We start from the raw sequence: 18,488 nt of genomic DNA, 5'->3' as shown, positions 1-18,488 counted from the left end.
ATTCAATTTGAGTAGAAAAAGGAGTTAACTGATTTAACTCATTTTTTATCAATAGTGAACTAGAAATTTCCCTTTTTTGAACTAAAGAGAGATTTTGGTGAAATATTTAATTTAGTAAAATGAGATATGCTCTCATAATTACCTTTTCTATTTAATTAAATAATATATTAATTAATTAGAGATACTTTTCTTATTTAATTAAATAACTTCATTTAATTAATTAGGAATGGCTTCCCATTTAATTAAATAACTTTGTTTAATTAATTAGAAATAAGTACCCCATTTAATTAAATAATTTTGTTTGATTAATTAGAAATACCTTTCCCATTTAATTAAATAATTACATTTAATTAATCAAGATAAGCATATTTATTAAATTAAATAAATTTAATTCCATAGTACATTAGCCATTAGGATATAATTTAATTTAATTAAAGTATAAATACTTAATAATTAAATTAAATATTAATCAATAGGTTTAATGTGACTAATATGAGTAAATACTATAGGAATTAAATAATAAGCATGATGAATATAGATTTAAGTTTTCTGCATTTGACAATTAAGTCAAGTAGCGAGTAGTAGAATGAGAATTGCCTATTAGAATAGGTCTTAGGATTGATTAGAAATAGACCAGAATTGGTATCATGGCAATGAGCCAATTTTGGGGTATTACAAACACATGGACTATATGGACTAGGGAGCTTGCTTGTTTTTGTCATTTTTTTCTCACAGGTGAATGGGAAGAATGCAAGAATACAGAATGGGTTGAAGATTGACAACATAAATCATTAGCACCTATCAACACACATTTTCAAGATGATATAGTAAATTAAGGCCCACATGTTACATTTGCATCAAAAGTTTATGGTCATATATTAGACCTCATAAAACCTAGTATGCACAATTTAATTAAATTTTTTTGTGATCATGCTTCAATTTTTATTAATTATTTATGTAAATGGAATTAATATATTTCAAGTACATGTCATTAATATATTATTTATTTATCTATATATGTGATTAAATTGTTTATGTACTTTATCTTATCTTGTAGGACATGCTTATGATGTTATTGCACCTAATGATAATGATGAATAGATTGAGTATTGGCTAGCTAGATGTGTGAAACCTAAGAAAAAATTGATATGTCATAAATTAGATGATAATAGTTTTGAGTATCCAATTGGGTCTAGCATTGTAGCTAGCACTTGGTTACATACATACCTAACAAGAAGAAATGGTTTACCAAAATTTGAAGACTACCAATTAGAATAGAAGATTCTATACTATTTTCATTTGGTTGTGGAAATGAATATCAAATTAGAAAGATACAAAGTGAGACCCACCAATAAAGTATTATGGACAATTTCAATGGATGAGCACGAGGCTGATGTAGGAGCATCTTTGGTGTAAGAGCAATCTTGCATCACCCAAAAATATTTTCTTTTCAGTCTTTTTCTATTTTAATAAGGACTAGTAGATAGGGTGGTTACTATTTATGGGAACTTGCTATTTTTAGTAAGTTTCTCACATGAGCTCATAATGTTCTCATTTTATATGTGAAGGTTCATTTAGAGTTATAAGGCTACTATAAAAATCTCATTGCCTAGCTTAAGTATCATAGAAGTTATTATAGATTTTTGGTGAAAAGTTTGCAGAAAAATCTTCAAGCTCACTATTGGAGGCCTTAGAGTGCCCAGTTGAGGTCTGAAAACTCGATGGAATGGTGCTTGCTCCATTCTGAGCTTATAGATTAGGATTTGGTGTTTCTAAAAAGTGGCTATAATAGGCAATTAGAGAAACAATTCATGAGTTATGGCCTTTCAAAGTTAGGCTAGTCAAAATATCTAAAATAACTATCACAGATGTATTTGGCCAACTCTATATGTATTGTTAGGGTCGATCAGCCCTAGGTATTAAGTTTCAATGTGTAGAATCTTCCTAGGTGGTATAAAATTGCCCATTTAAGAAAGGTCTGAACATTGTCTAGTACAACTTTAGGTAGTAGTTTGCAACTTAGTCTTTTAGATTATTGTAATGAAGGCACCCATGTGGGTTAACATATTTTATTTATGAATTCTATAATTCCACATTTGTAGTGCAAATAAGAAGTCCATATTTTGTTCTCACATTTGCTATTGTTTCTTTGTTTTTGTTAAGAGTTTATGGTTTTAAGGGGAGCACTCTTCATCAAGTGGTATTAGAGCTAAAGTTCTTGAGCATGTGGAGACATCACTAACTATGAGGTAGTTTGCACTAGGACCATGGTTTGGATGAACATGTATACAGATTGCCAATTGTGAGTCAGTTTGCACTAGAGTTTCAACAAAAGCATGACAATGCCTCCATGAAGAGAGCATGGTAGAAGGTGTTACACCTAAGATTTTTAGAGCCCTCCAAAGAAAAATGAAAAAATTGGAAGAAAAAATGTGTAGGTGAATAAATCTTCCTGTAAGAGATGAAAGCAAGGATAAGGACTAAGTAGAACAAAATATCAAAGTAGAGGTAGTTCTAAACTAGAGGAACAAAGGCTTTTAGGGTCATCTCCAAGATTGGAAATAGACCTAAGTTTGAAGTTCCCACATTTTTCAAGAAATCTTGACCTAGAGGAGCTAATTGATTGGATCAATGAATTGGAGGAGTACTTTGAGTATGGAGATATTAATGATCATGATAGGGTGAAGTTTCCAAAGGCAAAACTAAAGGGACATATGAAGATCTAGTGGTAGGAGGTTTAGGTGGAGTGAAATAAAAAGGGAAAGGACAAAATCACTAGATGGGAATAGATGATAGCTAAATTGGAGTGACAATTCATTCTCATGGATTATGAGCTTGATTTGTTGAATAAAATGCAAAGGTTGAAGCAAGTAGGAAAATCTATTCAAGAATATACTGAAGAGTTCTACTATGTTCTCATTAGAACTAGCCATGCAGAAGCTAATAAGGAGAAATTGGCCTATTATATTAATGGGTTAAGGCCACGTATTCAAGATGAGCTAAGTCTAGTTTGAATGAACATTATTGAGGAGGCATAACAATTTTCCCTAAGAGTTAAGGAGAAACTAAACAAGAAGTTTGACAACAAGAATAGAAGAAGAAGTTATGGTGGAAGATCTAGTAGATAATCTTATGGAGGCTGTAATGATGATCAAAATAACAAGGATGAGGTTGAAAGTAGTAGTTAGAACTAGAGGGGAAACAATTCCAATCATTTCCATGATCAGAATAATAGAGATCAAAGAGGAAGAGGTAGAGGATAAGAATTTGGAAGAGGAGGCTTCCATGGGAATTTTTTTCACTATGGAGAAGAAAGGAACAAAGCATTTGAAAGTTTCCAATGCCAAGGAAGGATAGATCGAAGAAAAAAAGGCTAGGCTAGAGCTGTACATGTTCATGAAGATGCTAGATCATCACATTCTAAAGATGCTAAAAGAGGAGAAGTTCTAGTTAACAAAAGAGACCTACTAAGTGGTGAAAATGAACCTAATCAAAGAAGGAGTTTGTTTCACACAAGGTGAAGATGTGAAGATAAGTGTTGTGATGTGATCTTTGATGGTGGAAGTGCTAACAATATAGTATTAGAAATGATGCTCAAAATGTTAAAGATGAAGAGACAGAAACATATGTGTCCATATCATATTGCTTGGGTGCAAGATGACCACAAGGTCATGGTCAATGAGTAATGATCAGTGAAGTTCAAGATTGGAAGCTACTAGGATGAGGTATTTTGTGATATCATACCTATGGACATATGCCATATGTTGCTAGGTAGGTCATGGTAGTTTGACAAGCATGTTGTACATGATGGGTGAGCAAATACCTACACCCTAACCAAGGATGGAGTGAAGCATAAGTTGAATCCATTGAAGGAGAAAGAAGAAAAGGTATGTAGTGCTACTAGAATATGTTTTGTTAATAGAAAATAGTTTCTCAAAGGTATGAAGCATGAGCATATGTGTTTTGCTATAATTCCAAAAGATGGTATAGAAGAAGTAGATGAGGCACCTGTAGAAGTTGCAAATATGTTCAAAGATTTTTATGATATTCTATTAGATAATGTACCTAATGGATTACCCCTAATGAGGAAGATCAGTCACCAAATGGACTACGTTCTTGGAGCCAATTTTCAAAACAAGGTAGTGCATAGAATGACACTAGTTAAAAGTGAAGAATTGAACAAACAAGTTAATGGGTTGTTGTAGAAGGGGTTGATTTGAGAGATTCTAAGTATATGTGTCATACCAATAGTATTAGCACCAAAGAAGAATAGAGGATGGAGGATGTGCATAGATTCTTGTGCTATCAACAAGATCACAATCAAGTACAGATTTCCATTGTCAAGGATGGATGCTTTTATGGATTGTTTGAGTGGAGTTGAGTATTTGACAAAGATAGATCTAAAGAGTGGGTACCATTAGATTGATATTAGAGAAGGTGATGAGCGGAAGGTTGTTTTCAAGACAAAAGAAGGATTGTACGAGTGGTTAGTTATGCCATTTGGGATAACCAATGAACTGAGTACTTTCATGAGGCTCATGAATGAGGTACTAAATGAGTTTTTGGGTAAGTTTTTCATTGTTTACCTAGATGATATTTGATCATTAGTAAGACATTGGAGGAGCATCTGATCCATATTTGCAAGGCGTTTGATAAGTTGAGGGAAGAAAAGTTCCTGATAAACCTAAAGAAGTGTGGTTTTGTAAAAAAAAAGTTGGTGTACTTTGGATCTGTAGTCTCAAGAGAAGGTTTGAAAATGGATCAAGAGAAAGTGAAGGCTATACTTGAATGACCTACTCCAAGAAGTGCAACAGGGGTAAGATCTTTTCATGGATTGGCTAGCTTTTACAAAAAGTTCATAAGAGGTTTTAGCAGTATTTGTGGACCTTGATTGAAATAATGAGAGGGGATAGGAATTAATTTAAGTGGACCATAGGAGCAGATAAGAATTTTAATTTGTTGAAATAGAAAGTGAATGAGAAGCCTATTTTAGCACTTCTAGATTTTAACAAGGTGTTTCAAGTAGAATGTGATGCTATTGGTACTACAATAGGAGTTGTTATGAGCCAAAAAGGTAGACCTATTGCTTATTTTAGTGAGAAGTTGAATAATGCAAAAAAAAAAAATTATGTTTATGATCAAGAATTTTATGCTATATTTTAAACATTGATGAAGTGGAGACACTATCTTCTTCCTAAGAATTTTTTTTTTGTATATTGATCATCAAACTTTGCAATATTTGAATAGTCAAGGAAAACTAAACCAAAAGCATTTGAAGTTGGTTTAGTTTTCTCAGAGTTATACATTGTTTTGAAACACAGGAATGGGAAGTCTAACAAAGTTGTAGATTCTCTTAGTAGAAGATAACTTTCGCTGACAAAAATGTATATAGAGGTGGTTGGGTTCAAGGAACTCAATAGTTTATATCTAGATGATCCTGATTTTGGTGAAGCATGGAAGGCTTGTACAGAACCTATTCCACTTGATAGGACAAAGTGGTTGAATTTCATTATCTAGGATAGTATGTTGTTCAAAGGAAGCCAATTGTGCATTCCCAAAGGTTCTATGAGAAAGAATCTCATCAAGGAGAAATATAGTGGAGGATTGGTTGGATATTTTGGTAGAGATAAAACCATAGCTTTGGTTTCTGAGAATTACTACTGGCCAAAGTTGCAACAAGATGTGAAGAAGTTTGTATAGAGTTGTAGAGTATGTTAGATGGCAAAACGAGTGAAGCAAAATATAGGATTGTATCAACCATTACTTCTACCAAAGAAGCCATGAGAGGATGTCAGCATGGATTTTGTGCTTAAATTACTAAGGATGTGGTGTGGGCATGATTTTATTTTTGTGGTGGTTGATTAGTTTTCAAAGATGGAACATTTTATTCCTTGCAAGAAGACTGGTGATGATGTTTATGTAGCAAAGTTATTTTTTAGAGAAGCGGTAAGACTAAATGGTCTTCCAAAGAGTATAGCTTCAAATCGAGATACCAAATTTGTTGGGTATTTTTGGCATACATTGCAGAAGAAGTTGAAGATAGATTTGAAGTTTAGTTCATTGCATCATCCATAGATTTATGGATAGATATAAGTTGTGAATCATAATTTGGGAAACTTGTTGAGATGTTTGGATGGAGACAGGCCAAAATGATAGGATCCGATTTTACCATAGGTAGAATTTGCATATAATAATTCTATCAATAGGAATATTGGTGTATGGGAGTAGTCGCAGAAATTCTTTTGAATTGAGGTACTTGGACAAAGGAGAGATAAGTAGTGTTAAAGTAGAAGAATGTGCTAAACATTTGAAGAACATCCATGAGGAGGTGAGGAAGCACATCATAAAGATGAATACATTGTACAAGGCTAAGGTAGATGTGAAAAGGAGTTGTAAGGAATTTCAAATTAGAGATGAAGTCATGGTTCATTTGAGAAAGGAGTGCAATATGAAAAGGAGGTATAAAGAATTTTAGATTGGAGATGAAAATCATGATTCATTTTCGGGTATGTGCAGGATCATGGTGTGCCAAAAAGTGGCGATGTGAAAAAAAAAGAGTTTGAAGACGTCTAAAAGTGCTTCAAAATCTACTCTGACTTTTTTTCACCTATCTAGGAACCAAACTTGGAAGGTAAGGCCGAGCCTTATCGGATATCCGATATGATATCGAATATTTGATTTGACATCGGATATCTGATAATATCGAATATCCAACATGTGATCGGATATCTGATAATTAGAGTAATAATATTATACTACTATTATTATTATTTAATATTATTATAATAATAATTATTATTATTATTATTATATAAGAGTATGATATATTATTTAATATTAATATTTACTACATGATATTATTATTATTTAATATAATATTATTATTAAATAGTAATAAGATATAATAATAATATTATATTAAATAATAATAATAATAATATATTAAATAATAATATTATTATTATTATTATTATTATATTAAATAATATATCATATTAAATAATAATAATAATATTAAATAATATATCATACTATTATATTATAATAATAATATTATTATAATTATTATTATACTGTAATATAATATTATTATTATTATTATATTATAATCGTATAATATTATACTATAATAATAATATTATAATGTATTATATTATAATAATATAATATAATATTTGATATATTATAATATATAGTAATGTAATATAATATATATAAGATATAATATAATAATAAAAATTAATATCTTATAATATAATATTTATAAAACATAATATAAAAATATATAAAATGTAATATAATGTAATATATATTATATGTTATATGTTATATTATATATATTATACTCATTATATGTTATTGGGCATATCAGATATCTGATGTTATATCAGATATTCGATATAGTATCCGATATCTGATACCTGTGCATTGGATTAAATAAAATCACAGACTCGCGAGCCCTCATTTTACTCAAATTTGGGGCCAGTATTACCATTGTCCATCAAATATCAGATATTTAGGTGTATTTTTTTTTCCCAACTCATTTTTAACCTAAATTTAATAGATTTTAGGATGATTTTGTTTGTTTTAGTTGAATCTAGGGTTTTTTTGACAAAAATGGTTAAAATTTAATTTTTTAAAATATATATATTACATTTTGCAATTCAGTAGGAATGGCTGATCAAAATGATGACACTGAGGTAGGGAATAATATTCTTCGTAACCCACCACTGAACGATCTAGTATCCCCACAAAATCCTCCACCAAATGATCCTCTACCTCCTCAAAAACCTCTTCAAATCGAGGATTTGATAAATGAAAATCTCACCAAGTTGAGAGGTTTGCATAGAACATATAATAATGTACCTACACTGGCTCCTATGTTATCCACGTTAAACACCATAGTGGATAACATTGAAACCCTTACAAACCAACAAAATGCCGCTCTTTGTTGGCGTGATGAAATGCACCAAATTTTTGATGATGGTTTGGATTATGATGAGGTCATGGCCCTCAACATAACCAAAGATGATTTGGCTAGCCTTTTTGCTAACCCAAAAATGGGTATACCAGTTGACCCAAAAAAAACCAAACTATCGATTTAATGGTGCACAAATAACACCATAAATGCAAATTTTTGAGATCATTAGCGGATGGTCTTTGATATCCCTCCACATGGAAATTTAGACATACCATTTTATTTCCTTAGAAAATTATATGCAGAATTTGTGTTGAAACTTAAAGTGAACTATTGGAGCATGAAGCCCAACATGGGCTTAGGACTAGGAGCTCCTCAGGATAGACCCTCTTCCCAGTGGAAGAAACTTGGCACTTTTGTCCCCTCCCCCCCCCCCCTAATATCTCCCCCCCTCCTCGAGTGCAGCATCTAGATATTATGGCAGAGGCTAGCTCTCAGACCATCAAAGCCATTCATAGGCTAAGTAGCCTAATGATATCTCAAGCTAGGTCAGTCCTGCCTCCTCGTGTTGATGATGTTGGTGCTAGTTCATCATCAGCTAGCTCATCACACATTTGTGTGCCTCACACTTGCATTACATGCAAAAATATTTGCCTGGGTCCCATAGGTGATCTTCCTAAGTATCATTTTGTATTAGACGAGGATACACCAGATGCACATGCAGAGGCTATAGACCCTAATGCAAGAGAGGAGGGGAATGCAGAGGCATGGACTCCTTCAGTGTCAGTACATGTATACATTTTTTTGTTATGACATATGTGAGTTAAAGTTAATTTTTATAATAGAGTAATTGTAATTTTTAAGCCATACTGACTTTTACATGTATGTGATCTTCATTCATGTTTAGTTGATGATCGAGGAGGAGCTCAGACAGATAGACGATGTTACACTCTCGACCATTTCATTTGGCCTTGAGACATCTACGATACATTATGTTGTGTTCGCAATTTTTTTTTCTATTTGATATTGTAGCATATATGGTTGCTAATCTTTCTTTTATCTTGCAAATACCACCTGCCATGGGGGGACAAAGTGCAGGGGGTGAGCCAGCATGCACTGACAAAGGAAAGGTAATTAGATGTTTTCTAATTGATTAAATATTGATGTATTCTTGTAAATGTTTGTGGTAATCTCATTTAATTACATTCTTTATTGTATATAGGTTGTGGCTACTGGCGATGAGCCTATACAAATTCGGCATCCTAGATCATCAGGGATTTCCATTCGCACAGAGAGCCCCATTGTATGTATAAGTATCATTTATTTTTTATTTTTCTTATTGATGTAGAGGAAAGTATGATTGTTGTTCCATACAATTTTTGTGATTTTTCCATACCAATAATGATTCATGTCTTGCATATGTTCATTACAACTTAAATAGGCTTATATGCACCTGTCCAACTGACCAAGTTGGTTACAAAGGTTTATTTAATCAAACCAATAACAAATTACTACTTTCCCTCCAAAACTAATATGACCATTTGAATTTGAAATTCAAATTTCAAACTACAGTTTTTATGCATTCCCTAACTTTCTAAACTATTCCATTGACTCAAAATTGTTCATATGGATTTATTAAATGCAACTAAGTATGAAACTATCCTAAGACTACGCCATATGGCTCTTTTGGCCATTTTACATCATGTTGCCCTTAGGTCTTTACTAGGACTTTTATGACTTTTGTCTTTCAAAGTACATTGTTTATTACATAATTCCATTATTGGTTTTAATATATCCCAATTAACAATCAATGATGTCTTTGATCCTCTATCTTCATTTGGTACCAAGGCTCTCTTAGATGATTTAATAGGTGCCCCTACACCAAACACCCCACCTTCAAAGCAACTCTTGTCCCAAGAGTTAAGGGGTACTATCTTCTTTCCTCCCATCCTTCTAGAGGGATGTTTGCAACTTTGCACCTACAATGTATTACCCTGCACACCTGCATACAAATCATTAGAAACAAAAAGCATTGGATCCTTGTTACCAGTCATGGTAACCTTACTGCCTGCTGATTGTGAACAATCATGTTTTATCCTTGACAAAGGCTAAATAACTTGTTGTCTAAGGTCGTGTTGACCCTGTCTCTTATCCTCCATGGATATGTTCACTTCTTTGTTCACTCTTGTCACCAAAGGACACCATACTATTCCTATCATCACTCCTTTTGCTATCATTGTCTGCTTGTAAATAGAATTCTGAGTTTTGTCTTGAACAATCTCATCCTTCATAACCAAAAGAGATGGCTTCAGTGGCAGATTTTTCATATCATGTTTACTCTCCCTCTGCTCCTGCAAGTCCACAAACTCTTTCTTGCCAAAAAAAATAACTCTTTCCTCATCATGACCAGTGAAAGGATTTAGCTTAAACTTCACACCATCGTTGTGTACTATATAAACATTTGATGAGCCAAAATGAATAGTGTTCCTTGAGGCTTGCCAAGGCCTTCCAAGGATTACATGGTATTATGTCATTAGAATGACATCACATATAACTTGATCTTTATATTCTCCTATAGAGAAATCCACTATTGCTTGCTCCCTTACAACAATATTTTATGCATCACTAACCCAAGATGCCCTATATGGTCTATCAATAGGATACTTCTTCAATCCTAGTTTATTTACCATTTCACAAGAAACTAAATCATCAAAGGAACCAGAGTCTATTATCATCTTAGAAATCTTACCATGGCTCATGCAATTTGTCTTGAAAATGGATGGTCTGGTCTCCTTTTGCTATTGCATTTGTGGTCCTCTTCTCACCATCAAAGATTCTCCTTCAAGTTCAGGGTCTACATTATCGTACTTCTTTTCTTCCTCTTCTCCTTGAGTCAAGGTGACTCTCCTCTCCTCCTTCCTGAAATCCACACCTTTCTTAGGGCACTTGTAGGATTGATTACCTACTCCTCCACATGTGAAGCATTTACTTGTGAAAACACTATTACCTCTTCCACTTCCAAATCTTCCTCCCCTGAAACTTCCTCTTGTCTCAGATGTAATCTATTTTCCTTTATCTTTTTCTTGATTTTTTGAAGTGTCAAACTGACTTCTTACACCTCTTCCTCTCATTGTTCCACCTCCTCTTTGATTTGCTTGCCTCTCATTCTTTCTTTTCAACTTCTCCTCTACCCAGATTGCCAACTGAAAACATTATCCAAGTGTCCTTGGTACATTCAATCATATTTCATCTTAAATATTGTACTTGAGGCCATTAATGTATCTAGCCACCTTCCCATCTTCATCTTCCAATCCTCCCATCATACTCAGGGTATGGAATTGCTCAGTATAGGACATGACATCCATATCCCTCTATTTCAAATTGTTCCTTCTTGTCTTTATTTGGATTGCTAAATCAGATGGCAAGAATTGATTTCTCACCATGGTCTTCATTCTCTCCCAATTTGAAATCTTATTCAATCCCCTTTTGATGCAGAGTTTGCAGCAACTACCTTCCACAAGCCAATAAATGGTTGTCACAATACAACTTAGGATTCTAGGACTTCTCACAAGTCCTCTTACCCACTCCAAGTATACTCAACCTCCAAGCCAAACAAGGAAATCCCACTTCAAAAGCCTCACAAACTATCACTAGAAATGGAGACAATCATCGACATATTGTTCCAACCCAAAATCATCAATTTTTTTGGTTTCACCAAACTCTCAACACACCTTTGCACTTCTAGGCCTACAAACCTTGTAGCCTTCCAATTAGCTTCTTTGCACTTTTCTCCCAATATCCCTTAACAACATAGGGACTTCTCCATAGGTCCAAATAGCCTTCTTGGCACCTACTAATAATCCAAAAGCTTTTGGGCTGATCTTGCTCCAGCACCCTTCAAACTGCTTCTTGGTACCTAGGCCTAGTTGATCAAGTTAGGTTAGGGCTTCAAGGAAGAATGGGCAAGGTGGGTTCCGAAGACCCAAAACACTTAAGGAAATCTCCAACATAGTCAATGCATCCAACTCCAGTACTCAAACTAATCAGAAGTGCTTGCAACCATGACTGTCACCAATTACCTTGCAAAAATCGATCAAGCACATGGGCTTGCTTGACCTAGGGCCGACTTGGAAAAATAGTTGCCCTTCTCTCCAGGCCTACAACCTCTAGCATTATGTTGCCTAGCCTCCTAACTTACATATCCCTCAGTTTTAGAGGGTGCCACCAGTGGGAATGGAACTTAGGGATGCATTTGTGGAAGGGTCTAGGAAACAAGGCTTTTCAGACCACCTTCTACTAAAATGCAGATAACTTTTAAACCCCAACTCCTTTTTGAGTCAAACCAAAACCAAAAGTTTCCTAACTCACCCCTACAAATATTTCATAGACTTAGCAATCATAAAAGTTTTGTACAGATCTGTACTAGTGTAACAGCCAAGCGATTACTAGTAAATTTCCAAAAATTTGAAGTTTTTATTGTTTTTTCTCCAAACCACCGTACACTCTGATCTCCCCCTTTCAATTGAGATCATAGATGACATATATAAAGGTCTACATGACCATTGGAACAACCATATAGGTGTTCCCAACCATAAAACAAACAAACAACCACTTTTTACTAATACTGTTTAAACTCTAAATACCCTATTCTAAGGCCTTTTGGACCCATGGAGTCACTTGGTTTGTAACCACACCAAAATTCTTGTGGGCCTTAAATGTGCCTTTATTACAAAACATAGACCAACTTGTAAAATATGGACCAAACCTTTATTCCAACTTCCTAATCTACTTGAATCCTCACTTTCATGGAGTGGCAAGGTGTCCGGCAACATAGATACTTGTTCCCCCCTACCACATAGGTTAGGTTCCCTGCACCACCTTTCCTCTCTCTCATTCTGAACACTAGTCTACCAAATGAGTGCTATTCCTCTTAGTCTTGCTTTTGATACTTTTACCTTCTTATCTGCCTCTATGTCTTCAAGATCAAAGTAGTTCTCAAGGGCCTCTATCCACCCTAGCACTTCTTCACTATCCATTTTACCCTGGTATATTGGAAAATCAATATGGTTCTTCCCACCATTACCTTTTACTACCTTAATGATTCTCATAAATCTCCTTTCTTCAGGATCATTTGTTGTCTCATGCTCTTGCCTTGCATTACCAACCTCTTCTTCTTCATGGTTCTCTCCATGATTTCTTCCTCTAACCTCTTCTCCTCTAGGTTCTTGCCTTTCCTTTTCTAAGGATTCTATCCTTGCAATAAGCTTCAGCCTCTCTCTTCTCATCTATCTTTCTTCCCTCACTCTAGATGCTTCAAGTTCTCTCCTCTCTCTTTTCTCTCTTGCTAACTCTTCTCTCAATTCTTCAAGTTCTCTAGCCATTTGATTTTTAGGAGGCATTTTCACAACAAGTTTTCTTCCTTCCCAAGGGCCAACTCACTGATTCTCTTTCTTTCCTCACTAAGAAATCTTTGGACACCACTTATGTACCTTTCAACTCTAGGACACACAAGGAGGAATTAGACACGCCACGGCTTCAACAAAGGGACCAGAACACTAAGGATGACAAAGACTCCTATGATGATGAAACCTACAACTTATCTACTCCTAAAAGACCTTTTTGATGATCTAATACCATTTGATGTAGAGGATGGAGGATCTAAGCACAAACTTGCAAATTCAAGCACAATATGGACCCAACCCCTATGTTTAGATGGTGTTCTCAAATGCACACAATGCCACCAAAGACTCCAAACTTGGATTTACATTCACCAAGTGTTCCCTCCACCTCTACACACCTTAGAAAACTTCAACCAACATGTTTCTAAGGTTTCTAAACCCACAAAGATTTAGTAGATACAAAAGAGACCAGTTTTGCCCTTTACTAGGCTATTCTCTTCTTTGGATTAGCAAACCCTATTTTCTTAATTTTTCTCCCAAACTTTCCAAAACACCAAGAAAATAAACTAGCTTTTCAGATACCCTTTTTTAATTTTTATAACATATCCAAAAATTAGATATCACTCCTTTAGAAAGATTGTACGGAACAGGTTAGTTTGTCTCAGAATTAGGCCTAATTAGACCACTTTTATAAAGAAAGTACCCTTCAAACTTGCAATCTGACTTAATCCTTTTTCATAGTCTCTATTAATGATCTAAATCAAAGGATTTTTAATATTATAGGTCTTGGTCACACTCCTAAACACCCAAACTTCAAAACCCTCCTTAAAATGGCTTAAAAACTAGGGCCTACTTGTTCAAACCCAAAAACTCAATTCTAGAACTTCTCCTTCAGCATTCACCATGCATTTACATATCTAAGATGATATTACCACTCATTCCAATATCAGAAAGCAATTACAAAACAAAGGATTCTTCAAGTTGCTCTTGAAAACCAAGCACTTTCATTTAATTTTCTGAGATAGTACGTACAAATCTGACCCTCCAAGTCTTACAATCACAATTTATAAGTTTCAAGGGATGGTTAGTAATCCCCTCAACCACCTCTATTCAGTTTCATTTTTTAACTCTTCATAAAATTTAAATTATGGAGTTTCCCTCCAAAAAAATACATAACCATTACTATTCAAATTTCTAACTATTAAACTATGCTTTTAATGGGCTTATTGAATGTTTTGAATTGTCTAATGACAAGATATGATCATGAAAACCTACATGAACCTATCAAATTACTCATCTACCATATGAAATCCTAAAATCCTATCTCATGCCCAATTACAACTTTTTTCCACATATGAGTCCAACATTATAACTTTGTATGCTTCCATGAGCCATAATTGGTGCAAGGATTGCCCAATTGACTTCAAGAGATGCTCCATGACCTCTATAATGCTTTGGATCTTCAATGTTCCCCTGATGAGCATGGGATGCTCCTACATCAATTATCTTCATAAATAAATTCAAAACTAATTTCTATGATATTAACAACTACTATTTTGTATCTCATAGGAGACTCCTAGTGCAGATGAGGTCTAATGGGACAGTTATGTAGATTTGATGATGCAACCACTCACTCCTAAGGAGGAGCCTACAATAATAAGTTGTAGTTTTAATTCATGATTAAATATGTTATAAATTTATCATGCTATGAATTATAATTTTATAGTTTAAATTGTAGATTCATCTGACAAAGGTATTTGAACATATACAACCCATAATCGGAGAGGTACCAGCATTGCCGAGGGCATACGAGAGGACTCCTGACTGGCGTAGGAGGTCAACAAGAGAGTTATTATGAAATTTTGATAGTATTAATCTCGATTACGAAAAAGATCATTATGCATTTGAGTAATTCAATGTTAGATACGTAGAATCATATAAATTTAGTAGTCTAACTTTGGGTTTTCCTTTTTTGTTTATGTAGGAGGCATCTGATCCACCTAGTGTAGCGAAGAGGCTACATTTTGATCATCCACCAGCACCCTAGGATAGTATAGTTTTCTTAGGATGCATCATGAGACATTTTGAGATGGCATATGCCACATTGTATATAGAAACATTGATATTATACACATTTTGATGGCATGATCAGCCACATTTTGTATATGGATCTATGTATTTTGATATATATATATTTGAGTACTTTATCTATGGATACATGATCTTTGATATATATTTGTGTAAAATTTTGTCTATGGATACATGTATTTTGATATATATATTTGTCATTTATGTGCACAATGATATATATATTAATTTAATATCTAGTATTGTTCAATTTATCGTGGATCATGTGTCATGCCCTAAATTTTACTAGTAAAAACACAATAATTTTTTATTTTTTTCTAGCTTATGAAGTCACATAAGAAATTACATATTGTAAAACAAGTTTATCATTGAATAGGAGTTCAAGACTCATGTGGATAGTGTCATCTAGTTGTAACATTTTAGTCACAGGTGGTTTTCAAATAGATTGGATGATAGTCTAGTTCAAGTTAGCGTCACGAGTCAAATGAGCAAGTTCAAGATACAACACTCATAAATTAGTGAGGTAATTCATATCCTAACAAGCCTCTGATACTAATATTCTATTAGGGTTTGTCGGTTGTATCATATGGACTAGGTCATGATTCTAACATGTAAGGGAAGGGGATCAGAATTACTTATCATCCTCATTACCAATGTACACAAATTCATTAATCATTACAATATATATTAATGTGACAATTACTATATGGTGTGGAAGTGTAGTATATCTTAATCAATTAAACACACGTATCTAGAGAATTTAGATTTAGTACTCATCACATGAGCACCCTTAGTCAAATAAGAAAATGTGCACTTATCTACCACACTATATCGGATCTAACCATTGGAAATCAGAAAAGATATGCCCCAAAGGTAGCTTCAAAGTCTACATGATGGAGAAGGGGCCACTTGCATTGATAGTATCCATAATTCAACACATTAGTTACACAACTTATGGAATAAACAATTTGTTTTATGTGCCAAACCTGTATCATGTGCTTGCATCCATATCTTACTGGTTATAGGTCCTCTCGAAGATTGGACCAATACTAAGTCATTTTCTCCCTCTTTACTCTATTTAGTCATCCTTATGCATTCTATCAACATTTCTTCCTCACCAAACTAGCACTCACTACAATTTCCTAAACACAAAAATTACTATTTCAATACATAAATTAAACTCACTCTAACAAAAGACAATTACTAACTATCTAGCTCATCAACTACTAACTAATCTAGCTACATTGCCATGCTTTTACATTTACTATTTTAATTACTATAATTACTATACTATTACATTTACTTTTTACATTATTACATCTAATTATTCACCATAAGCTCACTTTCTCACTATCAATATTATTATTATCAAAGCATGTTAAGATTCAAAGTTGTTTCATAGTACGAATTAGTAAGCACATAAAATGAGGAACTCTTAGTAAGTCTAAGGGCCAATTCAAAGTACTTAACTCAATAATAATTCATGATCTATATTTAAACACATCCTACTACACCATCGTATTGAGTGTGTCAATTTAAATTTGTTAGATGAATTGTTTATGCAAGGATTAGGTGCAAGCATATAAATAAGGTTTGTATATAACATACCTTGTCATTCTGACATATATGTATTCATCATTTCATCCAACTAACATAGTAAAATGTGGTGTACATGAATCATATTATCATTAATTATACATAGGGTACATGAGTTGATGAGCTACCTCTAATGACATGCCTATTGACCCTTATTACATACTAGCTAACTAATTCTTTATTCTTACACTACATTTTCAAATTGGTATATATATTCTATCAACTTTGATATTCTACTAATATCTTCAATTGAATCCACAACATTCATTATCTAACTAACATTCCCTCAAGCCAAATATAAAATTCACTTGACATTAAATCCAACATCTACATAGGTTTGTCATGCATTCAATTCTATCTAGTAACTCTTATCTATCAATGTGCTTTATTGACTAGATAAAACTAGATTTGAGTTATTATTTTAATCCACCATCCATCCTTATCCTTGATTCTCCAATCCCATCATTCCAACAACTTACTTCATATGAACCCTATTATATGTACATCCAACTATCCTAATTTACAGTCTTAAGACTAATTTAATTAAACCCTCTGTACTTAACATCATGTTCAATTATATATGCATTCTCGTAAACTTATTTATTTCATTTAATTTATTTTCCTATACTGAGCTTTTCCATTACCATATGGTTTAATTGTTACATGTTTCTAAATGAGCCCCTTGATATAAACATTATCCTTAAACTAAGGTCAAATACACTAAGTGTCATTATCCTCGATTCAAGACTTGAATTGATTAAATAATTATCTGATAAAAATAAAATAAAAATCTAAAGGGTGAATCTCCTATCTATCTTAAATCCTCATCATTCGCTAACTCTTACAAAGGCTACATTTCTTCCTACACATGGTCCCCACAAGGTCCCATGTGGGTCATGTGCAGAATTTTGACTAATCCAAGCCTTAGGACATCTTCTTCCCATCCCTCCAATCAACAATCCTTATGTGAACAAGTCATATTAAATGTCAACTCGACATTCTCCTAAGTACAAATCCCTTGGGATTGCTATCCCACTACCCCTTAATTTCAAGTTGACTACCTATGCTTTGAAACACGTGACCACTACTGCAAGAAATTTCAAGTCGACTACCTATGCTTGGGAACATGTGACCACTGCTGCAAGGAGGGGACGACTAGTGCATAAGACAAGGATGTGACATAAACCCTTTCTCCTATGCACCCAAGTATATTAATGGGGATGAAACCCCTTTTCAAGAAGGCAAGCTCAAGGATAAAAGTTTTGACATGACATGTCAGAATGAATGCCAGATTTAACAATATGCCTTGGGGAGTGGAGAAAACTTTTTGCATTATGATGGCTTAGGAAATGTTGGGGGCTACTATAGAAGGGCAGTCAAGATCAATCTTCGCTTTTATTTTATTTTTGAGTTAAATATTTAAATTTGTCATATTCTCTAACATGCACACTAATATGCCTTTATTTATTTAATTACTAATTTATTAT

This window comes from Cupressus sempervirens, chromosome 5 (genome assembly GCF_028749045.1).
Source record: "Cupressus sempervirens isolate cs-2001-9-10 chromosome 5, ASM2874904v1, whole genome shotgun sequence".
NCBI lineage: Eukaryota > Viridiplantae > Streptophyta > Pinopsida > Cupressales > Cupressaceae > Cupressus > Cupressus sempervirens.
Note: the sequence above shows the minus strand (reverse complement) of the source record.